Source organism: Phaenicophaeus curvirostris, chromosome 7 (assembly GCF_032191515.1).
Source record: "Phaenicophaeus curvirostris isolate KB17595 chromosome 7, BPBGC_Pcur_1.0, whole genome shotgun sequence".
In the NCBI taxonomy this organism is placed as follows: domain Eukaryota; kingdom Metazoa; phylum Chordata; class Aves; order Cuculiformes; family Cuculidae; genus Phaenicophaeus; species Phaenicophaeus curvirostris.
In genome coordinates this window covers 1,378,218-1,395,492 of record NC_091398.1, presented here as the reverse complement: position 1 = coordinate 1,395,492, position 17,275 = coordinate 1,378,218, and the positions used below count along the sequence as shown (strand labels likewise).

Sequence of the window (17,275 nt, the reverse complement as noted above, 5' to 3'; positions counted from 1 at the left end):
ACATGGGACAAATGGCACAGGTTTGGCACGCAGACAAGCCTACAAGAACTGGCTGCAGACACACACAAGTTCATGCCGTACCACGGCAAGGTGAGGTGAATCCAAGGAGAAGAGCGATCAGCAAGGAGGTGAAGCTGTGTACCAAAAGGCTAAGATGAGTTTTTAGATCTCAGCTCTCTGAGGGACTGCAGAAAAAAGGTGGCACTGAGTTGATTGCCTTGTGCCCAGGAGCATTTCTCCTCTTCTGGCCTTCGGTCTCAACAACTAGGTCTGTCTTAGGCCAGGAAACAACCAAACCCAGGCCCTCGGATGCTCTGCCTTGACACAATCAAATGGGATTCACCCTTGCAGCGGCTTTCCCGGCAGTTTCCAGAGCCAGGGTGCCCACAGGAGTTCCACATAATGGATGCTGTGCAATACACCTTTGGCCCTAAATACCAAGCTTTACTTAGGGTGATTTTTAGACAGTTCAAATGTCCACTTCTGGTGTTTTAAATATCAGAGTGAAAGCATTCACTGTTTCTGCTTACACATCACAAGCTGCACACTGCAGTGGTTTGGTTGCTCCAAACCCAAAGCACGGTCACTGAGCTCCTCGTGCTCCCCGTCCACGGCACATTCTCATAGCGATGCCTTCAGCCTGCAACTCCCCTGGGAGGACTCCAAGCCTTCTGCAAGACCTAAGTCCAATCTCGGCAAGTGACTGACCTCGTCACTCTAGTTTCAAACCAATACAGGACACGTACAGGCGTTAGAGAGCTACAGAAACACGTATATTTTAGGTATCTCATAACTTCCAGATACGTTTTGCCATGAAGGTTTGGGGGTCTTCCACACATTTTCTAAGTAAGGAAGTGCTCAGGTGTGAAGCCTGGAATTAAATGACTCATCACAAGTTACAGAGCAGTCAGTGAAGCATCTAGTAGAAAACTGCCCTCATGCACACAACTCTGTGTAACAGCATCTAGAAAACTCTCTATGCATCTAGAGAACTCTCAAGTGCTTTAGAGCCGCCCCATCACATAAGGAACTTAAAAGTTTGTGGACTGTTTCTTTCTCTCCCTCCTCCTCCTCCTCTCCCCCTCCCAGAAACTGTAACTGATACCAGCCAAACAGGATGAAATCACTGAGGCTTGTGGGGATCACCAGTTGCATGAGTGGAACCCATAAAGACAAAAAAACCAGACCTGAAACACTAAAGTGGGGAAAACCCTAAAGGCTGGACAACCCAAACAATATCTGGCAAACACAAAATTGCTGCTGGACAAACTCCAAGTGTCTGTTCCTGCAGGTGCTCCGGAGAGGCGGCATTAGGCTCCCACAGCAGCACTGGGACCAAAGTGCTGCAAGCCCTGGGGCTGCGTCTTCCCTACCAGGACCTTTCACACGGACACTACAACGTGCTGGAAGGTGGGAAAGAAATACCTGAAGGCGTTTATTTCCCTTAACCCATTTTTTTTTACCCTCTAAGGTTAGAAACTGTTTCATTGCTTTGAACTTAAAAATCACAACCAGTGAAGCGTACTTAGTAACCGGGAATAAATTTCCATCAGTGCAGTCTTGTGTCTTGGTGTCCCCACACTGGCTTCTCAACTCTCAAAATGTTTTATTCAGTGTGCCTAACCGTCTACAATTACTCACATTTGCTTTTACAATGGTTTGACTGCTTCATAGCTGCTCCTTGAGCGCGACTGCAGCAGTCCGAGTCCTTTCTCCTCCCGTCCCAAACAGCAGAGGTGGTTGGGCAGGAGGGAGGAAGGTTCAACTTTCTACAAATGGTCATGCACTGCAGAACGATACCAAATACCACACAGGTGGCCAGTCTCACCAGGAATTCAACACAGGAAAGGATCATCTTCCTCTCCTTCCTCTGCTCCCTTTATTTTTGGTTGGGTTTTTTCAAGACGTGCAAGTTCTGCAGAGCTGCAGCAGCCACCATCCTGCAGGGACCCCAGCGCGCTGTAGGTGTGACCAGGAGCACCAAAAGGAAATACGTTCCTGGTCACTGTTGAGCTTGTGATATGCCCACTCCCACCACCACTGACTGCACGGCCCAGGCACAGCGCTCCCTAACCACCTCTCCTTTACGATGCGGATTCATGCAGTGCTTATTGGGACACTTCAAACCTTTTGTGGAAGCTCAACAGGTCTCTATGGGGCAAAGACTGCAAACTGGCACGAAGAGACCAACGCTAACAGAAAAGACCACAAAATGCAGTTGTTTATTAGCCACTTCTCAACTTTCACAGCTGGTGAAGGAAGCGCCTGTAAACGCTGCTGCATTTCACGTGCTGGCCTGAACCCTCCCCATGAGCCTGTGAGCACAGAAAGCTCTACAGGATTTTGCTCCAGAGCTCAGACACTGCTCAGTTCTCAGTTCACAGACGCGTAATGACAGGTGACAGGCTGCTGTGAGCGCCCAAGGAAAATCCAAGCGTCTTCTGTCTCTGCAAAACCACAAGGCTAACCCTGCTTGCTCAACACAGCAACAGTAGATCCTGAACTTGGGCTTAAACCCTGCCTGGGGACGACAAACACCTTCTGGAATCTCCCAGCATATTCCTGCTTGCTTGCACTTACTAAAATTCTCATGACTTGAACCAGTTGCCGAAGGGAAAAATTTCACTCGCCCCCCTCAGTGTTTGCAGCCCTTTATAAACCCTTCACTGCCGATGCAGAGAACACTTGGACAGAACAGATGCATTAAACGTGAACTGTGGAGCGGCTCCCGTTGCACTCGCCACGGCGCTGCAGCCGCTGCACGGAGCTGGCGTTGGGCTGGGGCCAGAGATGCGAAGCCCTCAGCCTCCTCACACAGACAGCTCAGCCCCCGGCTTATCAGCCAGCATCACCTCCCAACAGCAGGTAAGCAGCGCGACCAGGATCTGAGCTGGCACAGCAAGCAGCGTCTACAACATACCACATGCTTGCCACTACTGCCAGCCTACACTGAAACTCCTTCAAACCTCTCAACTCTTGCTAGCAGAACTTTTACAGCGTTCCCTGAAGCACACTGCGTGTCCAGCGCTCGTTCTTCTCCAAACCCTGCACTTATTTCCCTCCTAATATATTACATCATAAAATGTGTTCTGCCTTTCAATGCTTAATGCTCCAGCTACTGTTTATTTGGCTACTGCCTTCTGTTTAAAGCAAAGTGCCCTACTAAAGCGCAGTGATTAATCAGGATGATAAATGCTGCGGTAAGGCCCCTGCCATCAATCACATTTCTTGCGCAGAAAGGCGCTTCTGCCAAAAAGGGAGGGAAAGAGGCTCATTTGCCACTATTGTGGCAAGATTATTTCCTGTTAAGAGAAGTGGCAGCTCCCTTTATCCCGCAGTGAATGCGGACTGACCGGCAGTTCGGAGACCTAGCAAGATACGGTGAGAGATAACAATAAAGCGAAGTTATCCTGCGTGAAGGAGGGCAGATGGCAGCCACACAATAGCCGTCAAGTCTATTTAGACAGATAAGCAGCCTTCCTTCGCCCAGCCCAGCCCCAGCCATGTGCTGACTCAAAGACCTGCTCCCGTCGCACGGAGCCCTCTAACCCGGAGCAGCTGCAGGGGTCACAGTTCGTCATTCCACGCTCTCATTTACAAACTTGCCCATTCACCCCATCAAACACAAAATAAGCAAAGCCCGGGACAGATGCTCCTGCCCAGCAGCGATAAGGGACACCCTGTGCCACGTCACCATGTGTGCCGGATCCCAGGACACAGCAGCTCCGCTCTGGGGAAGGCCGAGGAGCGCGGGGTTGGAAACGCGGCAGCCAGCCCGGAGACTCCAGCGCTCCCGGGATCCGGGAGCCTCCGCACAGACAAACTGCCAAGGATGGCAGAGGGTTGCACAAGTGACACCACATCACCCCAGAGGTGCAGGCTGTCCCCAGGCAGAGATTCTGCACCGACAGACGGAACCAGTGATGGTCACAGGGGAAAGGATCAGAACTGCCAGTGCCAGCTGGGGTGGCCAGAGGAGGCAGTCTGCAGCGAATTCTGAATGACATGGATCCGTGAGAAACTTAATTCCGCTAAAGCAGCCAAGGGCTTGGAGCCAAGGCCAATTCCTGCTGTGGGGCATGTTTTAGCAAAAGGAAAAGGTGCTGATGAGCCTGACAAGCCAGGAGCCAGAGCCAAGTGGAAAAGCCAGAGGGGAGGCATCGGGGTGCTGGCGAGACGGACCATCTCAGCAAGCTTCTGTGAAGGCTGACGGGCCCTTCCCCACCAGGCACTGCAAGGCTGCGGCTTTTAATATTGCAAGGATTACTGCAATCCGTGGGCTTAACCTTCCTACAGCAAACCTGCAGGGAGACAGAGCCACTGCCCGTCTGCTGCGAGGTGGCCCAGCAGCTCTGGCTTCTTGCAGGGGCCGAGGGCCACCACTTCCCACCTGGCCAACACCCCGCACTCCCTCATCCTCACACACGTCCGTCTTCCCCTGATCTCTGCGAGAAGCATCGCTGGGAAATGAGAACGCTCTGGGTTCAGTTCTCATAAACATGCACAGCTGTAAATCCTCAAAAGCCTTTTTAAGCTCTGTCATCACATACGACTTTCTTCTCCATGACATAGTTTATTATACAACTACTTCTTTCCCTCGTTTTAAGAGGAAAGGAGGCATGGACGTGTGTTAGCACCATAACGTGGATTGAATCCAAAGGTGAGAGCATTTTTTCGGCCAGACGGATGGGAGTGGTTTGGGTCCCTCGTTACTTTTACTGAGCTACAGAAACAGAACTACAGGTGGAGGGATGCTCCCACCTGGAACCCCTGCACTGCAAGCCTTGCCTAAGGCACTCCAAGGCAACACATCATCCCATAGACGCAGGATTAGGCTCAGTAAGAGCATTTTTTACATTATTTTACCCCTTTTACCTCAGTAATTGTATTTCAAAACAACCAAACAACCCTTTTTGCCTGATAAGATAGCAACAAATCTCTCCTTTTTTGACAGCTGTACAAAGCTAAAACCACAAATCATGTCCCAAACCCTGTTTTCTTTGATAGATTGACATTCTCGGTGAGCGAAGGAAGGTACACTCCATGTTTTCCCCTAACATTATGGACTTAAAGACTATTATTCTGTATTATATATGATTACATTCACATATACACACAGGCCAAATTCATATCTGGCTACAGAAAGAACTTGATTTGTTCCAGGAATTAGTTTGTCCACAGCACTTGATTCCAACAGACCTCACACATATAAAATACTTGTAAACTCCAGCACTTCTTCACTGATATTAGGAAGGAGAGTTTGTTTGGCTATTTTCCGTGCCCCTTTGGATAACACAGAAAGGCATTTCATGGGTCAAGACACTGTTATTACAAGGGCTCCTCATAATAGAGTGAGCTCTGGAAAACAAATGCAAACATGAACCAAATGGAAGTGAACATGTGCGCACAGATGCCATGATTTGATTGTATCCCCTCCCTTCTGCCTCACTGCTTTTCTCCTTTTCTAATTACAGGTTGGTATTTTACAGGGAAAATCACACGTGTTTTGCAGGGCTGACACCACGGCTGACTGCTTCTGCTTGCTCTGCTGGGCACGGAGTTAACCCTTCACAGATTAAGAACAAAAAAATGAGTGTTGAGTTGCACAACCAAGAAGTATTTTGTAGCATGGAGGTGACGGCATCAAATCGCAGCCCAAAAGGTAAGTGAGATGGCTCCAACGTCTCTGGAACAGGACCCCAACCACCTGCCACGGTGCCTACAAAGGACATGGCAACAGCCCTGTGCCTCCACGAGCCCTGGTTTCAGCACGGGCAGCAGAAGGCAGAGGGTTTGTCCCCCACAGGTCCCCTTACAACTGGAAGAGGAGAAAAACAAGAGAGTCTTGTTGGTACCTCTCTTCAATGGCACCAGAAGAGGTGTCCCGGCCCAGGCCTCGCTCCGGCGCGCTGCACCCTCTGTAGTGAGAAGTGGGATGCTAAATAAACTAAACACACTGCATCTCCTGCAAAAATACATGAGTGATAAAAGACAGGATAGAAAAAACAGGCAGGGTCTAAGCGTTATTGGATTTATAAATGTCACTCTTGGGGCAAAACCATTACAGGACAAGAACACTAAAAATAACAGGATTCTGCTGTAATAACAATACGGTTGCTCGAAACCTCTCGACAGTCCTTCCTAGCCAGGGCCATAGAGCCACGCTGTACTAAAAGATCACAATCTCTGATGACCCTGCTTTGACACCCTCCTCCCTTGGCACTGTGGGCACGCGGCAGGCTGGGATGTGCCACAGTTTGGAACACCACCCCAACTCCTTCCTCTTGCCACACAGCCACAGAGAACTGCTCTCCTTTATTTTCTATATTCAAATATTCTTTAGTGAGATCTCTCGGGGAGTTATTCCTGGTTTGTACGCTGTCTGCAAGCCACATGGATGCGTTACGTGTACCGTGGAGGACGGTTTCCATCCCTTCTGTTCTATAATTAATCACTAAAGCACTCAGGTTTCCTGCTTGTGAGTAACACACGCATTGGTATTTGAAGTTTTCAATACAATTGAAAGTAATACAAGTAATACAATTGTAAAACTACTTTTAGCAGTTGTAGACATCAGCCTTGAATTCACCTTTTCATAATTACTGCCACTTGCTGAAATGGACACTAAATACAACCGCCCCAAGGACGAGTACATTCATTGAAATATTAAGAGCATTTTGTCTCTCACAGGCCAGGTTGCTGCAGTGAGCAACGCTGTCCATGTCCAACAGCTGCCCTTAACAGCTCTGCTCTTCTTCTCATTCATTACCTAACACCAACACTACAGATAACAGCACCGACTCTTATTTTAATGATTAATTGCAGCAGCACTTTGCAGCAATGTTCCTCCTAGCTGCTGCACATCCATCCAAGGAGAAAAGAAGCTCCTGCTCAGGGGGGCATCAGCAGCACCTCTGAGTCCAGTGAGCCCACAGCACCAGGCGCCGAGGGCACAAACATCTGTGGATCCCAGTGGGATTTGAAGAGATGGAGGCCCTTTTGGTACATGTACAGGACTATGGGGTTAGAAGGGATCACAGACTTTTATCTCTGATTTCTATCTTCTCTAAGGGCATTCAGCACAATGCTGAGCATCCCAATTTGTTGCTGTAACTTCTATCTTATCATGACTGTGAAAAAGAAATATTATCAGTGCAATCTTGACTCATTCTTTGGCATCTGATGCTCCTTTAGTTTTACCATCATGTTTCTAAACCTAAGAAAAGATTACTCAACTGTTGTCTTGTCCTTTGGAGATGCTGAGCACACAGTGTAGGAGCCACACACTGGCTCCAGCACAGCATATGAGCAAGGAGCTCGCTGCACAGCACCATCAGCTGCACTTCGTTTTGCTTAAAAATGAAGCCTGTGTGTTTCAAATTCCCTATAAGCTTTAGAAAGACAGAAAAGCAGCAGTCAGGCTACACAACTTTGCTAGGAAGTCACCAGAGCAGTATGTCCTGGGGTCAGGGTCTGCCCTCCCTGGCCAGGGTGACACCCGCTGTGGCCGCAGGGTGAGCCTGGCAACACAGACCTGCCGGCAAACGCTTCAAACGCAGCCGTAACTCAGCCCTGATTGAATATTGAGCAATCCGTACAGGTATCAGACATCCTGAACCATTACAGACTTGGTTGACACTGCATGAAGTCAACGTGGAAGACCCCGACGCCAACCCATCCCCGAGGCCACCACAACCACACTGAGAAGCGCTGAGAAGGGGACGGGTTGATGCAAGGAAATGCACCCTTAAACTGACTGCAGTTAACCTGCTGTGCCCATGGAAATCCTAGAGCAGGCAGCTCTGTCCTAAATTATTAAATGTCAATGAGTTTGTCCCTTCTCTGACCCCAGCCAGAGACCACTTCAGGTGGAATGGGACTGCAGACTGGGGTTTTACGCCTTCACTTTCAGACAGAAAGGAACGCAAGCTGGAGCTATCAAGGAGTTTGCTCCCTGGTGTGCTCAGGATTGGATATGAGGGGAGAAGAGTGCAGAAGTGCTGAGTCCCAGCCAGGGCAGCCTGGTTTCCAGGGCTGGAGCGTCCAAAGGTTGAATCTGAGCCACCTCCAGACCCTTACAGCCACTGCTGCTGCCCCTTCTCCACCAGAGCTCAGTCTTACATATTTTAAAAAACAGTAGAGGAACTTGGAAAATCCATACTGGCAAGGGAGGCTTCTCACCCTGGGAAACTCCAGATCAACTCCATTGACATCTTGTTGGAAATGATCAGCTTAGAAACCCCTACTGCTCCTCCTGACGCTCAGAGGCTGTAAAATGCTGTTTCAAGAGAGCGGCGGTCACCAGACCCTGCGCTGCAGCCAGAGGTGCGTGTGGGGGCAGAGAGCACAGGGACCAACCCTACCGCCCGGCAGCACAGGGATGCACCAGGCAGGTGAACGCTGCTCCTTCAACAGCAGAACTGGGCGCTTTCCCCAGCCCAGCAGGGTCTCCTCCCTGCTCTCTGACCTGTGCGGTGCACTGTGCTGTCCCCAGAGCTGTCACACACACCCTCCTCCCCCAGCCAAACTCAGTGCTATGGATTCCATGCTAAGATGAAGGTTTTCAGCATTAAATGCCACAATGCTGAGCAGCACAGCACTGGGTTCCCTTTGGGAAGCAGCTCCGGAACCACGGAGACACACACAACTGGACAATACTTGGAGTTTTATACTGACACTTAACCACATGGCTCTGATCTCCCCCCCACTGCTCCCTATTCCTGTCTTTAGCACTCTTGAACCTCTTCCCCTTGATGATGAGGGGGCTTTCTTAAAATGTGCTCATTTTCTTTTAGCCAATTAAGGCATCCATTCACATTTTTAAAAGCAAATATACATACAAAGTAAGAAAAAGAAAAGATGAACTCAATTTACTAACCACACATACTGAAAAAGCACCTTATCACAGGAACCAGGATGACTCAGAAAATGAATGTAAATAGCTTCTGTGATTTAGCACCGACTGACACCCAATGTATTAAAATAAATTGCCCATGATTTCTCGCAAGCTCCATGCTAATGCACTCCATAAAATGCCAGTGAAAAATGCAGCAGTGCATAACTATCTCGAGGCTTCACTTGGTGGCAAGTAATACAATGAATTGAATTGTCCCCTGACCAGGACAGGGAAAAGAATTCAATCTGCATCTCCAGCCTTTCGGGGAATGTTCCAGGTGCAAAGCGTGAGTCAGCAGCGCTGCTGCTGTAAAGGCTTTCTCCTAGCATGCTACCAGCCACACGGCCTCCTCTGCCTTTCCCAGCCCCGGCACACCAGCTGTGTCCACGGGGAAACAGCACCTTCTCTACGCAAGGGACAGGCGAATCCATCAGCAGTTATTCATTATCACGTTAAAAGTCATCGCAGATCTGTATGACCGCAATACAATGCTATACAGCAGCGCTACACAGGAAGAAAGAGTTAAGCTGATGGGTGAAAGTGAGACAAATCAAGTCTTTTACTCAATGTTTTCTAAGCTTTTTTATCAGTTCTGCTACTGCAGTAACACCTTTGTTATTGCAGCCAAGACAAAAGCCACCGTACCCAGTTTCATGATTCAATTTTGCATGTATGCAGTGTCTTCTATCCAAGGACCTCAATTGTTTTGCAAAGCTGGAGAATGCTCCTGCTGAGGAATACATTGGCATTTCTTTGCATGTTTCACAGACAGAAAAATAAGGAAGAGAAGGGTCACACACCTTCAGGAATGCCCCAGCAGCTTAAAGCGCTTCCTGGAGACCACAGGCCTGCACCTCATCGCCTGCTCCTCCAGCTAAGCATCTCTGCAGTTTGATGGATATTTTCTTGACAGGTTACACAGGGTCCTGCCTAAAGTTACTAAAGCAAACTTCTGCAGCTTGACTGTCCCTAACTCTTTGTATTTAAATACAGCCTGACAGAGGGTGAAGGACAGAAAGGTATTTTCTTCCTAGAAATGAAAGCCAGAGCTGCAATAAGTCCCCTCTTCCCCCAAATGAAGAAAGCACTGACACGACCTCACCGCCTGCTGCCTCTGACCTTCCAGGCAGGCGGCACACACACACGGTGGCCGGGCAGCCCACTGCACCGCCACCTGTGCAAAGGGGACGGAAGATGTGGTACGGGAGGAGAGGACACAAGATGTGAACCCATAGGAAAACAACTTTCATGAAGACCATCATATATCAGCCCCAGGATTATCCACAGAAACCGGTTTTATGTGGATTATGTTCCCCCCAGCTCCTAACTGTTGAGTCCATTGAGCACTTCTAGCCTGCTCCGGTGCAGAAGCAAAGATAACTGTCTTCCTACAAGTCACATAAAAGCAGACGTCCAAGTAGGAAAGACAGATGCTGCAAGTGACTCCTCCCAATGTCCCAACTGAAAGGAAACCCATTACATACGGCCCTTGCTTGCCACTGAAAAATTTGCCTAGGAGACAGTTTTTCTACTTAGGAAAACAGCACAAAAATCTTTACTGAGAACTCTTCATCACGCACAACATGTAAATCAAGAGGAAAGTCAGCACCATTAATACCAGTGCTCAAAGATACACTTATTTCATGTAACCACAGGACAAGACAACGTTAATATTGGTGACCCAACCCTAACCCCAGTAAGCAAAGTGAGGACAGTGAGACCCAGCCCAGAAGAGCTGCAAAGCAACCCCTCCTCTCACCTCCATGGCACGTGCTCCGAGAGAGCTGTCTAACGAGCAGGGTTAAAACACGGCTGCCGATCCCGAGACGGAGGCAGACAGGGGCCCCGGCTGCCGCTCCCCGCAGACGAAGTGACACGCGTCGGTGCCGAACGCCTCTGGCGCATTTGGCCACCCTGCCGCTGGTTTAAATGACGGCGAGTGCCAAGCATCGCGTCACTCTGGGCGCGCGCCCTGGAGCCCACAGCCCGGCACGCAGCACACCCCACCGCATGCCCTGGCTCCTCCTGCCTTTCTGTGTTAGCTAACAAACTGCTTTTCTTTTGATGCGCCGAGCCATCTTATGACACCCCCGTGGCCACAGGATTTTAACGTCCTGTCAATCCAGTATAAATGTTCCTCTTCCAGCATAAGCGGCCCTTACCTCTGCTTACAGAAAACTACATTGCTTGAAACCATTTTCCTTTTTGCTAGCGTAACACTGCATTTTCTTCTTTGCAGAAGGAACGATTTGTAGCATGAATCCTAAAAACCCACATCAAAGGAGAATGTTAAAATGACTGATAAATCGGAGATGGAAGAAATATAGATGCATTGTTTATTTTTAAAAATCCAGAATCAGCTCACCAGCTCTGATTTATTAACAAATAGCTGACACCCTTTCTTTGTTTTGACCACAGAGGACTGATAAGATGCTGTGCACAGGAGATAGGAGACGTTTCCATAGGAGATGAAAACCATTCAACTGAGGGTATCACACTGTCAACAAATTTGCCTCATTATCCACCGCTACTGTAAAACTGAGGCAGTTCTACTCGGCTGCTGACAATGCCATCGCTGCTTTGTGAGAGATCCTTCCTTTCCCCTTCTCCAACGCTGCAGCAAATCCTTGGATTTTGACATCGAGCCCAGCCAGCAGCGTTAGTCCTTGAGACAGAGTTTGCAAAACATTAATGAAATCAGAATGAGACTGCAGCTTGGCTTGCTGCCCTTGGATAATGGAAGTAAAATTAAAAGTAGAGGGACGAGAAGGGACTTGCTCAGTGCTAAAAACAGATCGCTGAATGCATTCTTTTCTAGAACTAAAGCATTTCATACACTATTTACTTCATGTTTTCTATTTCAATGAGGCTAGTGATAACTGATACCAGGAGGAAACAGTATGAAAAGCAGCTAAGAAAAACTGACAAGTGAAGCATTCCTTTGAGGAACTGAATTTACCCAGGAAAACCTCTGAGGTAAGAGGCCTTGTACCAAAGACAGGGAAAAACACAAGGGCCAAGAGAACAGAAAGGAGTGTAGAAGAGGAAAACCAGGAATAGAACTGCATGGAAGAAAACCAGGAGACAGAATATTCCCCCAGGAAGCAGCATCCATTGCTCAGCCTTAGCACTGACTGCACTGAAACCGATTATTCATCACATTTTGAGGGCTGCGTTGCCACCAGCACTGGCCCACATCCCACATCCCTGCCAGTGCCAGCGCTCCAGCATGGGGCTCCTGCTTTCCTGGGGACCAGACTGGCCATTTCGGGAGGGCAGCTTTGCTCACAGAATTATCAGCACTCCTGGTTTACCCAGGCTAGAGGCATAGCTGCCCTTCCTGAAGAATTCCTCACCTTTTTCCTCGTTTTCAACAGGCACCCTGGCACTCCGGGCTGAAGTCACACCTAGGTTTTGACTGCTGCCCTGCAATCACACATACTCCCTCCAGTTCTAAATGAGTTAATAGTTAAGGCATATGCATCACCTGCAGGACACCTGGAAGGAACACGACATGATAAAGCCCAGCTTGGAAGGTACTGGGAGAGAGCTGGCACCCGAGAAGTGAACACAAGATGGATATCTCTTTCCCTCTCTCCAGCAAGGCAGAAGGAACCAATTTTCAGTCCTGCTTGGATTTTTCTGGGTTTTTTTGAGCGCCCAGTCCTGACTGCACATCAATGAGATCTGCATTCCTGAACTACCTGACACATCTGAAAGTTCAACGCAAAAAAAGTCAATTAATGTCTTTTATTCTTCAAGGTTTTATCTCAGCTTCCTTTACAGCATCAAGGGATTACAGCAAACAAAGCCAACAGGTAAGAAGGGGAAGAGCAATGACACTGTCAAAACCCTCGAGCCTGCTTGTTTCATGTGAAATGCAGAGATAACCCCGATGTGCCAGCACTGTGTCAAGAAGGCATCAGAAGGATGCTCTCCCGGCACTGCCCGCCCGGCCAGGCTACCGAAATGCCCTGCAGAAGTCCCGAGTTGAGGCGCACGCGGGTTTGAGCAGCACTGAATGGGTTAAAAGAAGTTTCCCTCCTCCCCAAAGCAATACAGTATGAAACCACCACTATGCTTTCTGCCGGTGCTGTGATGGATCCTACCTGCTCTGAGCAAGCCCGGGAGTTTAACCCTGTTCCTGCCGACGCTATAATCATCGTGAAGACAACCCCACACCCTATAGGGCTGGAGGCAGCTCCGCACCCTCGCTATCCCGACCCAAGACAATGGACAAGCTGGATCTCACCCTGCCGGAGCAGCAGCCCAAAGCACTAATTTAAACAGCTAGAGCATCCGCATACCCATCAAAAATAACTTCACGGTGCCTGCCAGAACAATCTGAAAACCTATGAAAAGCTGCAAACCCCCACACTCGGACAAAATGCAGAGTAACAGCTATTGTTTAAATCAAAAAAACCCACCCCTATAAAGAACAGCCCACACCCTGCACCCGGTTCATTCCCACATTCTCAAAATCCCATTCAAACCCAGAGGTGTCCTACCTTTCCGATCGATGAACAAGCAGATTCCGATGGGTGCGTCACGTCCAAGGCTAGATACTGCAGAATCTGCTAAGAGAAAACAAAGGTGTGGGGGGGAGGAAAGCAGAAAATACAGGATTTTTATTGAAAAACAGTTTTCAGCAATGAGAAAAGTTTCCTTGCTGTTACACAAAGACATGCAACATCACAGCTCTACAAGGATAAACACAGCTCTACAAGGATGAAGGTGTGTGTGCACAGAATATACGTTATCTATGCACCAAATACATTTACAAACAGAAACACGGGAGTTTATTACCTATACATTTCAATTCATCCAGCGTGCACCGCTACAGAATTTAACCTACGGCAGAGTAAATCCAAAAAGCTACCACACAAAGGTAGAACTCTTCAGAATCCTCAGCAAGCAAACAAAGCTGACATTTTTAAAAGAGAATCATTACCAGCTCAAACGCTGCCGTACCACAAAAGCCTATCCTTAAATAACTGCTGCATAATCATTCTCCTGGCGTGCCGCTATCCATCGGCTCGCTGCCGATCTCCAGCCAGACGCAGTCTGCGAGCCACCAGCTTGGATCTACCATGTGTACGTCAGGAAAAGGAAAACTGCAAATTAGAAGTCGTCCCCGCAGCGGTGAAAAGGAAAAGAGGGTGAGTGGGAGAGGAAGAGGGAGTTCACTGGCCACAGAAATTTCGAGAACGATGACAAACCAGCCGGCTCCGCCATCATCCACTTACAATAGGACGCTGCACCTCGCGGCTGCTGAAGCCGTTTGTCAAGGGGCTGCTGGTATCAAACGCCTGACAGGCATTTTAATTGCATCCAACCAAGTGTGTCCCCAGGAACCGGGCCTTTCATCCCATGAATATCATCAACCGGCTCCTTTTGTGCCGCTGCCAGACACACACAGAGGCAGGCACTGCACACAGGCAGCACGCACCCCGAATCCACCGCGATGCTGATCCCAATCCCAAACAGGTTTTACGGACAGTACATGCTGAAAAGGAGGTCTTGAGGGATTTAGCGTTTTCTGCATTAGGGATTAGGAGGGCGATTTGCTCTCCCCCTTTATTTTCCTATCCAGGGATTCTGTTCACGGATTGGGACCAGCCCGGCACTCGCTTATTCACACCAGGGGGGAATAACCCCAGGGAAAGGCAGAAGGGCTGGGACCCCTCAGAACACAGCAGAGGTGCTGTGACGGGGCCAGGTTCACTGCCACGGCTCAGCCACAGCACCTGCCTCAATCCTGCCTCCCTGCTCCAAGGCTTTCTCCAGAGAAACATTAATCCCAGTAGGACAAGGGACCTGCCACTTGGGAAACCACCCGGCGTGCTGGAAGGAGACGTGGCACAACTGGGGAGGGGTGGCAAAGGGTTAGAGGAGGATGGAGGCGGTTCAAAAAAGGAAAGAGAGAGAAAGTTGAAAGATGAACTGGTTTCTTTGAGCTTTGTGCGTTTGCAATGAAACAGCATAAGCAGCAAAGGTGCCGTCAAGAGAGACCAATGAGCACAACCACACCCTTAAGAGCCAAAGATAAGCTTCAACACCCCTGCAGGAAGGACACGCAGGCCAACCAGATCCACTTCCCAACAGCACGGTGGTGCTTCTCCGTCCCTGCGACAGAAAAACCCTTCGGAGGGAAGGGCGTCAACAGGAGAAGGAAACACGTCCCTGCCATGAGGTTTGGGAGAGCTCCAACAAACCCCTCTCACCTTTGAGAGGGACAAGGGGCTCGCAGGGAGGCACAGCGAATCCCCCGTGGAGTTCCAGGGCTTCTCCCCTAAAGCTTTGTGTGTAGTGGGCTGCGAAGGGAATCGATTCCTTCCTTCCTTCCCCCACAACTGTGACAAGGTGACTTCTCATACATCCATCAAACTTTGCATCCGCCGGAAGTTCCACCCTCATTGCTACAAACAGATCCCAGTGATGTAAAAGCATCTTTCCTGTTTTCCAGTTTCCCCCCACTCTCTAAATCACCACAGCAGTGAGGAGGATGAGGCAAGAAGGGAAGGGAGTCACCAAAGACAGCCTGTACCCAGCAAGGATGACGGTGGAGCAGGCAGCGCATGGTGGCAAAAAGGCCTCCAGAAGGAATGGAAAAAAGGAGCAAGAGCCGCACTAGCGCAATTCTTAGACCTTTCCTCTCAGAAAGCCTCCTGTGACTCATCGGAAGGGGTTCCTGCTGCTGCCAAACCTCCCACTGCAGAGCTCATCCCCTGCAGAAACCAAGGAAACTCTAATCCTGCCCTCGACTCCCTCAGCTCCACCATTTAACAGTTGGTGCCTGTTCACAGCATCGCTACCATCCCTCCCTCCCTTCTACAGCTCTTCTCCTCCAGCCACCCCTTCCTCAAAGCAACCAGGAGCTCTGGAAGGTCCCAAAACCAGCGACATGGAGTTGGGATGGAGGAGGAGACCTCAAGAAGACTCTCAGCTGTTCCTGAGCAGGGACAGGTCCCAAAACCAGCACCCTGGAGTTGGGATAGAGGAGGGGACCTCACGAAGACTGTTCTGCGACTTCTCTCAGCTGAGCAGGGACCTCATGTGGTTCACAAGGCACTGATATGTACCGCCAGGGTGTGTCCTACACGCTGGAGCCCACGTCTGGACCTTCAACCAGCAGTCCAAACTGCCTTCGCTCTGCCCATGCGAGCATTTCCAGGGACCCCACACACCAAAAAGTCCATTGCAAATGGTTTCATCATAAGATACTGCAAATGGGAGACAGCTTAATAACAAGTCCATTCTGGCTGCTCCACAGTACGACTTTTCATCGTCCTGCAAAAACATTTCCGACTGGACACAAGGCCCAGGAGGAGACAGGGATGAAGAGCCTTATCCAGGTGACGCTGGAACACAGGCAGCACTCATCCACGCCTGAGATTTAACCCCACCTTTTCCTGGCTCAGCCAACAAAGCACGATCAGCCACGAAGCACGTGTAAAACTCAGGTACCCCAGTAGCCCAGCACGGTGAAACACGAACGCTTGTGAGCAAAGAGAAAACACTACGTTATTAAGTTGACAGGTAAAGGTTCTGGAGGTGTTTAAATGACGAACTTGAGCTACGTAGTGTGTGTTTTCAGCACTGTACCTCTCAAAGAGGAACAAAGACACAGTCCCTGTAAAGGAGGTGGTGAGACTGTGGCTGAAGCCTGGTCTAAATTCTAAAGATCTTGCATGTTGAAGCATAGTTTTCTCTTCAATTTTGACATTCATGCCAGACAGTGCACCCAGCTTCCTTACTGTACTGCAGGAGAGCACAGAAAATCCAGCCAGCTACTGGGTCCCTCTGTGCAAGGTGCTGAGCGAAACAGAAGACAACTTCTACTGTAACAGAGTACTTGGAAGAGCTAAAACCCAAAGGGGGTAGCGGTAGTATTTTCCTCATTTGCAGGGTAATGAAAAGAAGAACAATTAAGGGGCTTGGGCCCAAGGTCACACACAACCTCTGTTGCCAAACCAAGCTGGAACACCGTCCCAGAACCTCAGCCTAAGTTCTTTCCACCCAAACCACTGCCAAAATCCTGCATGCAGCCTTTACCAAAGGACTTGGGGACTGGTTGCTTCTTTTCTAGCAAGGGCTGGGTGAATGTTTTATGCAATGCCTAAAATAGCCTCCCATATCATCAGTGATGTAGACTAAGAGGAATAAGCCTACTGAACAGAAATTGCACCACTCTGGTAAAAATAGCCCTGGAACAGGGAATTTTCTTTTATTCACTATTGTCTTACCACTCTCAGCAGTGCTGGGGATGGCTGCCTGCTGGAGAGGCTGCGAGGAGAAGGGTGCTTCAACAGGCTCTGTAGATACTGCCTGTCCTTCTGCAGCAGCAATAAACACCAGACTATCCTGCTAGAGCAGCCA

At 49.3% G+C, this 17,275-nt stretch overlaps 1 protein-coding gene across 40 annotated transcripts in view; it reads right to left on the bottom strand.

Moving 5' to 3' along the window:
• The window catches only part of MAP2 (microtubule associated protein 2), a 163,568-nt gene that overhangs the window by 109,082 nt on the left and 37,211 nt on the right, over positions 1-17,275 (bottom strand). For 30 of the 40 annotated variants that reach the window (XM_069860515.1, XM_069860535.1, XM_069860529.1 and 27 more), the window contains exon 2: positions 13,405-13,470. The exons of 2 other annotated variants lie outside the window; for them this stretch is intronic. The gene's annotated coding sequence lies outside the window, so the exon portion shown is untranslated. 8 more of the 40 variants (XM_069860518.1, XM_069860526.1, XM_069860527.1 and 5 more) reach the window with 7 other exon arrangements.